General features: G+C 39.5%; 1 protein-coding gene across 6 annotated transcripts in view; it reads left to right on the top strand.

The window, feature by feature from the left end:
• The window catches only part of pard3bb (par-3 family cell polarity regulator beta b), a 273,499-nt gene that overhangs the window by 180,884 nt on the left and 80,564 nt on the right, over window positions 1-12,051 (top strand). The gene's annotated exons all lie outside the window — the stretch shown is intronic.

Below are 12,051 nucleotides of genomic sequence, written 5' to 3'. Positions count from 1 at the left end.
AGGTGGCTTTGGTGGAAGCTGGTGTACAAAAAAAAACAAAAAAGGCCCCAAATGCCTCTTCATGAGCTTTGACATATTTAATTATCAGGATAGTCTTAAGAGCCTTGGCTGCGTGCTTTTAATCTACCTAAAACCACTTCAGTGCTGTTCTCTCTCTCTCCCTCTCTCTCTCTCTCTCTCTCTCTCTCTCTCTCTCTCTCTCTCTCTCTCGCTCTCTCTTATTGGTGGCCAGCTTTCATGTGATTTCTAGCCTCAGAATCCAGTTCCCATCAAAACCGTGTTATAGCTTCTTCTCAATGAATGTATAATCACACTGTGGTTGCAGGAATTGCAGGAATAAGGCCATTTTGCCTCTTCATTGAGGTTTTAGTCTGCTGAAGGAGACTGATGATGAAGATGTAGCTTGTGTGCAAATTCCTCATGTCTAACAGTATAACCTGACACTGTCCTGCTGCTAGTATCTCTCCTGCAGTATTGCTTTTCTTTCTCCAAATGGCCCTGCTCTCTGCAGCAGAAAACAGCTCCTCCAGTCACACTGTTGTGCTGTGGATTGGATTTATCAGTCGTTTGTGTCCTTTCTGCTGTGTTTGGGAAATGCAGTAAGCAGAAAAAAAGGATTAGATCATGTTACTGCTGCTCGTCTCATCAGAATAGACTTGTGTGTCTGAGAGAGAAGTTTAGGAAAGAAAAAGTCAGTGTGTGTAGTTGAAGTGTGTGTGCAGCCATTCAGCTTTCTCTCTCTTTTTCTCTCTCTCTCTCTCTCTCTCTCTCTCTCTCTCTCTGTCTGTCTGTCTGTCTGTCTGTCTGTCTGCTGGTTTTTAAAAACTCTTTATTTGCCAGACATGTTATGAATTAAAGGACCTTATGAGTATTAATGATTTAAATTGCCTATTATTCAGTCATTTGTCTTAGAGCATATAATTCAGTTACTGCTATGAATTAATCAACATCTACAGTGAAGCTAATAGGAAAGGTATGTAGTTATGAGAGTGAAGAATGTAAGTCTGAACCTATAATGGATTTGGCCTTAGATTTTTTGGGATTTTTTTTCCTAATATGATTAAAAAATGACACACACACCCTGGATAATACAGGATCATTGTATAAACAGCAGGTTAAACCAAGGCTTTATTTTTCCATTTGACTACATCATCATCATATTTTCTATTATTCTAATTTAGTGTTTATGTTAATGTAGTTTTTATTTATTAAATAATAATAAATCATGTATATTTAATAATTTATATAAACTTCTCCCAATGTAATGTGCAGAATTTACTTACAGAATTACAACTAACTATATATGATTACAAATTCAAAGAAAAGTTGAAAGTTTTTTATTTTCTTTTTTGATTACAACCATATAAACATAAGTATACAATCTTTGTTACATATGAGTTATTTATATGATTATTTAGTTATATTAGTGTATTGTAATTGGCATGTTGCCTCTTAAAGAAAGAATTAAATATTTCTGGATACCTGTAGATACCTCTCTCTCTCTCTCTTTCTTTCTCTTTCATATATTCTCTCTATTCCCTCTAATCCATGAGTCCACTTTATTAATCCCGTATTAATTCGTTCTCTTTAAGCTCTCAGCTATGTGTCCAAACTGCCTTTCTCTCCTTGCTCCCCTCAGACTGCTTGTGTGTGTGTGTGTGTGTGTGTGTGTGTGAGAGAGAGAGAGAGAGAGAGAGAGAGAGAGAGAGAGAGAGAGAGACTGAGTTGCCTGCCAACAGTACAGTGTGAGTGGCATAGGAGCAAAGCACCCTGGGAACTCCTTTCCCTCATTGCTCATGGCTGTGTGCGCAGACCGCAGGCCACAGCGCTTTGGTTCCAGAGCAAACACCCGACCTTCCCGCTCAAGTCATGGAAAACCCCAAGCTTGCCAGGCCCAAGAACACTTCTAATGGAAAATATGATCAGATGATGTATTTTCTCACTTAATTTTGGGGGGAAAATGGAGGCCTGGTGGTGCTTTTTCATGTAAAGGTGCAGGAAAAACCTAGGTGTTTTGTGGTCTGAGGAACAGCACATGAACATATTTGTACCATAAATCACGGAAGCAGATTTTATCCAAACTAAATAAATCAATCAAATCAAGAGATTTGGGTCATTTGGCTGCTGGCCTTTTGACACCCTTTAACTTTTGTATTGCTTAAAAACATCAGGTCGTCACTGTCTCTGTGTGAATAGTCTATTTGACACTGTGGTTGGCACTCAGTGAATCGTAGATGAGAGAAGAGGTCATTTCTCTTTTTATTGCAAGACGGGGCCTTGAAAAACAGTGTGTTATGACAAAGTGGTATTTGGAGGAGGGTTATCCACTCACAGCCTGAGGAAGAACTGGGAAGGACATGTCTGTATGCAAGACTGACTCCTCATTCATCTGAGGTTTATGGCTGACCCACACAGAAAGACTTGATCCTGCCAGAATGTCACAACTGGGATCCCGGATCACATACCGTACATGCAGGGACCATGAAAACATGCGTCAGGAAGGTCTTGTAATTAATATGTTCAGTTTCATCTGTCACTTTCTGTATGAGGCACTTAACTGTAGTCATCTACACCCTCTTCTAGAAAGAATGACTAGATCAGTACCTCGTGCTGTGTCTCAAATTGCATACTTGTAGTAGGAATGTAACCAAATGTGAATACATCAATTGAAATACGTAATGTGTTCTAAATGGATATAAATACAGATACGAATAGGAGGTGCACTATATTTGTGTTTGCCAGAAATGTTCACAGGGTATCTGGTTGTCCTTTCATCTGACCATGAGCGAGTGGTCAAAGTTTCAAGCTCGCAGGACAAAGAAAGACCATTTGTTAACATTAGCATGAGCATTCATCTTTTGTAATTGCTTGGTCAGTGTTGTGGTAGTCTTAATACAATACTAGTTTGTCTCTATTTTGGGAAATAGAACCAACTAAATTTGTTACAATATATTACGGGCAGGTACAAAGAAAAAAATAACTGCACAACTGGAGTTAAACAAAACGTACCAGTGCTATATATTTAGTAGAGACCAATTAAAAACTGGAGTGATGTAGCTGAGGTTGAGGAACTGTCAGAGCCAGAACCCGCGCACCATGCTGACGCTGCTGCCATTTCTACTGCTGAGGTTTTATTCCAGTGTTTTTCAGGGCATAGTCATAGTGTTTAAAAATAAAAAAAAAAAGGCCACACTCATTTCAGGTTAAAATTTGAATACAGATACGGATATTTGGAACACTAAATAGGTACAGAGAGCGTCATTGTGTTACAGCCCTAGCATGTATTATTCTAGTCTACTTAACCAGTGTGTTCACATTGAGAAATTTGATCTGGAGGATGGAATATATTTGACAACCAATTGAAGTGTGGACAGATGGAGTATATGTGTAGCACAATACACACTGTTGCTTATCTAGCTATGTCCAGGTCAACCTGAACTCACAGCACTATTATTTGCTTCCACCATTGGGGTTAAGGAAGCACATAGAGCCAGACAGTCCTCAATTTTATAGGGTTTTTAACTATATATATATATATATATGTGTGTGTGTGTGTGTGTGTGTGTGTGTGTGTGTGTATATATATATATATACAGTACTGTGCAAAAAGTGCACCCTATTTTTTTAGTACAAACTTTGTTATAGATTTTTATTTTATGACTTCTACATTATTGATTCAGTACAAAAACATTTTAGATTCCAAACATTAGTTTTCCAGCACAAAATTAAATGTTGTAGAAAAATGTTTGTCAGTAAAGAAAGCAGCATATTACATAAGAGACCACTTTTCAGACAAAAAAAAACATAATGAAGGCTGCTGGGTTTTGCTGCAAAAATAAGAAGCAAGTATGACAGTAAAAGTCTCCAGAAGAACTGTGGCTGGTTCTGCAAGATGCTCAGTAACACTTACAGCTCATTTCCTTATAAAATTGCACAAATTGTACCTGAGACTACTATTTTTTTTTTTAAATGAAGGATTGTCACACCAAATATTGACTTTGTTTCGTTTATTACTTTTTACTGCTCTTTATAGTATTTTTTTTTTATGTAGAAACATTTAGTTTCATTATTTTTGAAAGCATCTTTGCTCTACTGCATTTCTTTGCATGTGCCTAAGACTTTTGTGCAGTACTGTAGATAGATAGATAGATAGATAGATAGATAGATAGATAGATATCTCAATCTAGAGCTCAGTGACTTAAAACAAGTAGGAATAATAGCAAATTTTGTAAAACATACACTAAATTTTAACAGGACAATGTAAATGTTTTGGGTCAAATTGGTGGGAGGTTCAGGAGTGAAAAGCTCTAATGGTGCCAATAATAAAAGTTGGCTTTATTTCTGCCTAATATATTTAATATTTCAGTAGTTGGATTACATTAATAGAATAATTCTGCATGCTGTGATCATGCATTTTTAAAGTCACTCCACATACAGTTTGCAAATCTGGTGTAGTCTATGTTTGGCAGTCCTCTCATGCACAAACGCCATTTGAGACACAGCTTTAGTGCAGTAAGTGGTAATTGTGGGTGCAGTTCTGTGACCCCAGCTGACAGATGCTCTCTCTCCTGTCTCATTGTTGTTGGTGCATTTTCAAGCCATCTGCCCTTTGTCTAAAGAGCACTCTGCAAAAAGATGAGATGTAATGAATGTCAAGCACTCGTTCACACCGAGGCCAGTGCAGTCTTAATAAGCGCACAGTTTCAATGAAAAGCAGGCGTGAAAGGAGCAGACGCTGCTCATCTGCGTGTAACACAAGCCTTATTGTTTGCTGGGGTGTTTTGCCTCTAAGAAACATCACATGTTGCAAGTGTCTTGCCCAAATAACAGGCAAAACCACAGACAGCCTCCACTGATGATGGATACGATAAGAAACCACAGTATTGCAAACAAAGCATGTGTATGTCTCAGCTCAGGGGAAATACTTATAAGTAGAACCAAGAGTGCTTTTATATAGTTACTTTTTCTTCTTATTTTAATAAGCTCGATCTGGAGAGACCTTTGCCTTTTCCTCTGCTTTGATTGGCCAGTGGAGCTGAGGTCACTTTGCTGAGCCGTTAGCTGCCCACAGCACAAGCTGCTCCTTAACTGTTTGACAGCTTTGCTTGAGTCATTAGCCTGTAAAAGTCTTGCTTTTTATAATAATTTGCCTAAGTGAGAGGAGAAAATTGCTGACAGGCAGTGAAAAGGGTGCCTGCAGATGTGTTTCCTTGCCTTTGTTCAGACAGACAGAGAAAGTTCTCGGGATCTGTCTGAGGTTTTCCACACCATGCCAAAAACACCAGCACATCCAAGTCAGGAATTTCTGTGGAAATAAATAAGCAGAATGGAAGTCTGTCGCTAAGAAACACGAGACCACCAAAGCTTCTGAGAGATGAGACAGGGTGTGTGTGTGTGTGTGTGTGTGTGTGTGTGTCTCAGACAAAGATAAACATTTATAAATGGGCATTTAATGCTTGTGTTTGATGTGTGTGAATGTTTGACATGAGTATGTCTGAAATGGAAAGGTTGCAAATCCTGGCTTTTATACAGTAGGCATGCATAAGGGAAAGGATTTCAGTTTGGGTGTGTGTGTGTTTGTGTTGGAGAGAGGAGGGGAAAGAGAGATTTGTGCTGGCTGGTAAGTGTGCAATTTTGTGTGTTAGAGAAAGATATCGATTGTATTTATGACAGCTGTGCTGATGAAGTCTCTCCGATTCTTTACTTCCTTTGTGTCCGTGTCCTTTAACAACCTTCCTCCAGATTACTTTCCTTCTGAGTCGGCATTTTACACACACACACACACACACACACACACACACACACACACACACACACCACTGCATTGACTGAAAGACAGATGATTGCTGTCTGAGGCACAAGCTTGGGTAAAGAAATCACATAAATCCCCCTTCCTCTCTCTCTCTCTCTCCTGTTCTCTCTCCTGTTCTCTCTCCTGTTCTCTCTCTTGTTCTCTCTCTCATTTTCCAACTCTCTCTTTCTTTCTGTATGTCTGTCACACTGAAGCTGAGATTTCAAAGCCTCTTCACCTTTGAACATTAAACATTACACATACACATTTTCCTCCACTTCCTTCGGATTGTTCTATTTTCATTATTTCCCTTTCTGTTTGGGCCTGTTTTCTTTTTCTCTTTTTCCCCTTGAGTATGTTGTCATTGTGATTGTCATGTCCTCTTCTCCACTGTGGTTACGGTGCGCGTGTGTATGCGCGTGTACGCGCGTGCGTGTGTGTGTGAAGACAGTGAGGAAGCCAAGCCGTTTATACCAAAGCGTGCAGGTCTTCAGAAGCTGGGCCATGTTTAGGAATCAGCAGTAGTCTGATTTGTTCCTGCCTGTAATTGTGACTTTGAAAACAAACAGCCGTCAGCCAACAGAGAGCTCCTCTGTCATCCTGCTACTCTCTCTCCCTCCCTTTTTTCACTCCTTCGCTTTGTCACTGTCTTTCCCTCTGTGTATTTTCCTCCACTTCTCTCTGTTTGTAATTGAGAAGAAGTTTGGTGTTGATGTGAGCTGAAGGCCACCATGTTTGCTTGATTGGGATTGATGGATTAATTTGTCTAGTGGAAAGCCATCTGGTTGTTTAGGTATGTGTGTGAGTGTACTGCCGTTTGCAGGTGTGTCTGTACTTAAAGTCTAAATTTTTTCCCAAATTCTTTCCTATCTCTCACACACTCTCTATTTCAGTTCATTGCTCTTCATTACCAGGTTTGCCACCATCCTGGAAAAGCTGCAAATATAACATGGAAATGTGTAGTCTAGTTTCCAAGAAGAAATGTTTAAAAAGGGATAAAGTGTCCTGAAAATATTGCCGTGACCCCGAAAAAAATGTAAAATCAGGCTAAAAATCAGGTAAAATCAGTGAGTCCGATTACAAGGGATATTTTTTGGGTTCATATTTATCATTATCATTAGCTGAAATTATTCGTTCAGTGATGTTTAAAATTCTTGTGCCACATTTTAATAAAAACAGGTTACTCATCAGTTGTTCAATAACCTTGTTAGTGACCTCCTGAAAGCACTAGCTCTCATGTACAGGCAACTGTAGAAATATTGGCACCCTCCCAGAGGTACACTATATGGCCAAAAGTATGTGGGACCCCTCCTAATGATTGGTGCTCATAGCCTCTCCATAGACAAACATTGGCAGTAGAATGGGTCATACTGAAGAGCTCAGTGATGTGCTGTCATAGTATGCCACCTTTTCCACAAGTCAGTTCGTGAAATTTCTGTCCTGCTAGTGCTATTATTGTGAAGTGTAAACGTCTAGGAGATGTAAATGAAACTTCATGAAATGGGTTTCCATGGCCGAGCAGCTGTATGCAAGCTTAAGATCACTATGCACAATGCTAAGTGTCAGCTGGAGTGGTGTTGGCAGTGCAGCTTTATATTAATGCCCATAGTTTTGGAATGGGATGTCCAGAAAGTTCATATAGGTGTGATGACATCCACATACTTTTGGACATATAGTGTATCTTCTAGTCTGTAATAGGGCCATGGTCTCCTTTTGGTCTCCTGCTGCATCCTGCCTCCCAGTGCTGACATTTATCGTGAATTTATCTCTCTCTATTCCTTCATCTTCTCTTCTGTAATTCTATAGAAGTATCCATAAGTCCATAAGATGTTTTTTTTAATCCTCTGTTTGGACAGTGCAGCTAATAGAAGAGAAGTAGAGGATGCAGATGTGTGGGAGGATTGGTGTAAAAGCGCTATAGATAACTATGTTTGTGGGGAAGGGCCCCCACACCTAAAGTCTGCAGTATTTGGTTTGCTCCTGGGAGATGGATTTTATTAGGTTGCACTGGTGTGCTGGTAACCATGCTTGGCCATCGATCACCCTGTTTTCACAGTGACAGTCTCCCTGTCTCGTTCTCTATCTCTCTTCCTGAGTGGCAGTGACCCCACCCCGCCGCTAACCCAATAAAGGTGAACTGTAATTATGAGATGTCTTTTTAAATGTCTGTCACTGGCAATTATAACAGCAATACATCTCCTCCACCTTAAATATTATAACACAGAATGGGGACAGAAAGCTTTTTACTAGCTGTCTGACCCCAGTGGGTCCAAAAGACAAATTTCAAATCTTCAAAGCTAGCAGTCTTGTTGGGAAGTGTGGCTGGACAGATGGAGTTTAAATTAGCTGCAGATATTTCTCCTTCTGCTGAACACAAACATGGATTAAAGTTCTCCTTCAACACAAAAATTGACCGAAAAAAAAAAAAGAAAATATTTTTGTGGGTGTGGGGGTTGATCACAGAATGGCTTTCACATAATTCGTGAAAAATTCACTACTGCACTTTCAAACACATTCTCATCAGTTGAATCCATGGCACAGATGCAAGCCCGGCAAGGTTGGTTCTTTAGGCAAAAATGTACAATATTCCAAGGCACTGAAACAGAAATTCTTTTTTTCTAATTTCATTTAAAGCACATTGTATTACTTAGTAGTCATGTTTTAGTGTGATATTTCAACATGGGAGTAAAAAAAACATTGTAGCATTAGATGTCACAGGCCCAAAAAAACCCCACTGTAATCCTTGCACATACTGTATCAGCTATTGTTTGCTGAACAAAAGCTAATTATCAGGTTTAGCAGCATAAATCGGCCATGTAATCTGTCACACTAATTTTAAATACAATATATGGCAACATCTACAAACACAAATACAAACTCATGATCAGATAGGAGACTCGCTCTGGGTAACTGTTTGGCGCACCAGTTTTGAAACTTTTACAGACGTTTTCTGTGGTGAACTACACTGCTAGTAAAACATTTCTTGGTAAAGATTTTTGGTTAAATACATTAGAATTAGGCACTGAGTAAGAAATTCTGTATACATGAACTGAAGTATTTTTGCAACCTTTCATTTTAATGGAAAAAAATAAGTAGTCAGCTCGAGATCATTTTAATTTCACACTTCCAGCACACAGCATGTATTTGTCTTAGAGCTGATACTAACACTGTCTAGTAGAAACTCTAAAACGAACACAGCATTATAGTAACATACGGTCTTACAGTAACTGCTTCACCACACAGGCAATCTTACCTGTAAGATTGCATCCAATTAGAATCTGAGAGTGAATGACTAATAAGTCCTTAAATGCAGAGTTTGGTATTTGATGGAACACTAGTTTATTTTTCCCTCCTATTAAATAACTTTTTTTAAATTGTGGTGTACACCAAAATTAATGCCTACCATTTTTCCTATGAATTTGGCCAAAATTAGGGACCTTGGATCCTGCCTTTATAGCTGGGCAGACTTTATGCCAAGACCGTATCGGTGTTGCCCAAAAAGTACTGCCTGCATAGGCTTCTGACTGGAGCACAGTGACTGTCTGAGCCCTCGTTGGCTGTAACGAATAGATCTAGACAGATGCCACTGTTTATTTTTTTGCATTCCAGTAATTGCCTAACGTTTAATTGTTGTTTATGATATTATCACATTATTGTCTCAGAGCAACAGTACTGTCACTTTCATGTTCAGTCTTGCTCTGTGATCAGAATTATGGGTTTGCCTTCAGAAGGAGAAGTGCTGACTACTTAGACAGCCTATTCCTAAAGTATACTTACTATCAGGACATGACTATTCAGGACTTAGCGTTCTCCTTGTTCATCTCAGTAAGAAAGAAAAGAAGTAAGAAGCAGTTACAGTTTTTTAAAAAAATACTCCTAAATACTGCTCTCGGTCTCTGTGTAGTATGTAGCTATGCTCAATTTGATGGACAGGAGTGCATCCCTTAAAGCTGTAGAGTACACAGTGTTCTCTTGTAAGAATGTGCAGAGGCAGACAGATGGAGGCGGAGGATGACAGGAAGTCCTCAGCAGAAACATCACGCTGACAGCCGACCTTTAAAATCCTGCTTTCTTTCTCGTGTCTTGTAAACCTGGCGATGTTGTGCTCACAGTAGTGCACTAACGGGTGTCATGTGTTTGCCTCAGCTTTAATGGGGTTCCCCAAAACACACACACACACATGACACACACACACACACACACACACACACACACAGAGACAGAGAGAGAGAGAGGGAGAATCAGGTAACATGCATCTAAGGTGACATTTGGCACTGTCAGACATTACACACCTGGTGTGATACATACACACAGAGTCAAACCTTCTTGTTATGCATGCTGAAAATCCTTCTAGCTGACGTACCTCTTGCCCTTTCACTTTGACACTGCTGTCCCATGTTAACAAACTGCAGCAGAAAAGCTGCTTGGACATTTCCCAAATTTTAGCTCTCATGCTCAGACACACAGTGATTCTCTGGATCCCAGAGAGTTCTTCATGGACTAACGTCTCTAAAGTTACTTCATTCAAGCAACCAGTCAGTGGACAGCACTAATTACATTGCTCCTAAAGGAATAAGGAACAAGATCTACACATTTCCCTGTACTGAGAAAAGTTCAAAACTTTTTTTTTTTGTTATTTAAAATATATAGCTGTGTAATGTAAATTCAAAACTACTAATTACACTGAAACAATGAAGATATTAGGATGTAATAGACACAAGGGCCCTATCAAAGCTGTTCTGGAGCGATACAGCAGAAGTCATTATGGTTACTGATATTTCCTCAGTGGAATTGTTGTAGATACACCATCAAACCCTGCCCTTAGATGTCTATTTTACTTTTCACTTTAGCAAGTGTTTCTTATTTTTTTCCCTGATTGCAGGTTGAAATGATGGTTTTTGGTAATCGCACATATGCTACAGATGTGGTTGACAGAGATTAGATTGTTAAAACACTGGCATATTCTTGTAAAAAAAAAAGGAATTATATTTCACACAAATTTTCTCCTCTCTGTCCTTCCGCTCTCTCTCTGGAGGCTAGCAGCATCTCGATTTTTCTTTCTGTCTTCTCTCATGCACTCTTTCCTTGTAACTGACCGTGTCATCTAGGCAGTCTTCTTCTAAGGAGCTATAACTCCCCTAATGTATCTTTCAGATATGCTTTTCAAAAATAGCAAGGCATTAAAACTCATCTCTCTCACTCTGTCTCTTTGATGACATCTAATGTCTAAATATAATGCTTGTTGTCAGTGATATAATCATTTCCATGTATCACTGAATACAGGTGAATGAGTAGCATTTTCTTTTTCTGTTCTCTGTTCAGCTCTGTTTCTGTGCCTTTTCTGTTCTATGTATTATTCAATTTGATAGGTTTTCTGCTCTTCAGAATTGGTTTGGTTGACTTTTGTGATCTACAGTTTTACAAAAAATAGTCCTGTGATGGTTCAACGTTTGATATTCACAGCACAGAAGAAACTCTCTGGGAAATTGGGAAATCTCTTTTGCACTCATCTTGTTACCTGACAGGACACGATGAAGCCTCATTACGCTCCAACACACCCACCTACTCTAGGCTTTTGTTTTTGTCATACATTATTATCCCAACTAATGACAGACAGAGCTCATCAGAAATGGGGTTTTGAAAGGTTTAAACAACACACATCATTCTTCCCTCCCTCCATCTGTTTGCTTTGTCCTCAGTCATACATGTTCTCAGTTGTCTTACTGATGTTGGTGTGTGATGTACGCTTTCCTCATTTTGCTCTTCTCTCTGCTCTCATCTTTACTTCTGACTCTGCCCTTGTTTTGCTCTGGCTGACCGGTGTCATTCAAATGAAAACACTGTTCCCACTTCCAGTTGCATTTAAACAGCCATTAGCCAAACAGAGAGATGCAGTCCTGGTGAAGGAGGTCGGCCGTTTGGAATTCCAGCAGGGCGCAGCACCTGCCGATACAATGATTTCCTTACTTATGAATGAGAGAGTTGCAATGCTTTAACTAATGGTTTTGGGTGCTAGGAATGGACAGCAGAAAGAGGGCTGGAGATGGAGGGATAGAGTGAAAGTGAGAGAAGAAAGAGGAAAGGCCTTGATTGATGGAGGTTCTGCTCGCTGGTTCAGTCGCCTCATTCATCACTTGCTGCAGAGCATGATGTTTAAAAAGTCATTTTCATAAGAGGAAGAAAGCACTGAGGCAAGAGAGGGGGAGGGAGAGTTTAACCCTGTCTACTTCATTCTCATGTGCACACACTTTCCAAGTCTA

The sequence above is a fragment of the Pangasianodon hypophthalmus genome, chromosome 5 (assembly GCF_027358585.1).
Source record: "Pangasianodon hypophthalmus isolate fPanHyp1 chromosome 5, fPanHyp1.pri, whole genome shotgun sequence".
NCBI lineage: Eukaryota > Metazoa > Chordata > Actinopteri > Siluriformes > Pangasiidae > Pangasianodon > Pangasianodon hypophthalmus.
The sequence above is the reverse complement of the archived record's forward strand: the minus strand, read 5'-3'. Positions and strand labels throughout refer to the sequence as shown.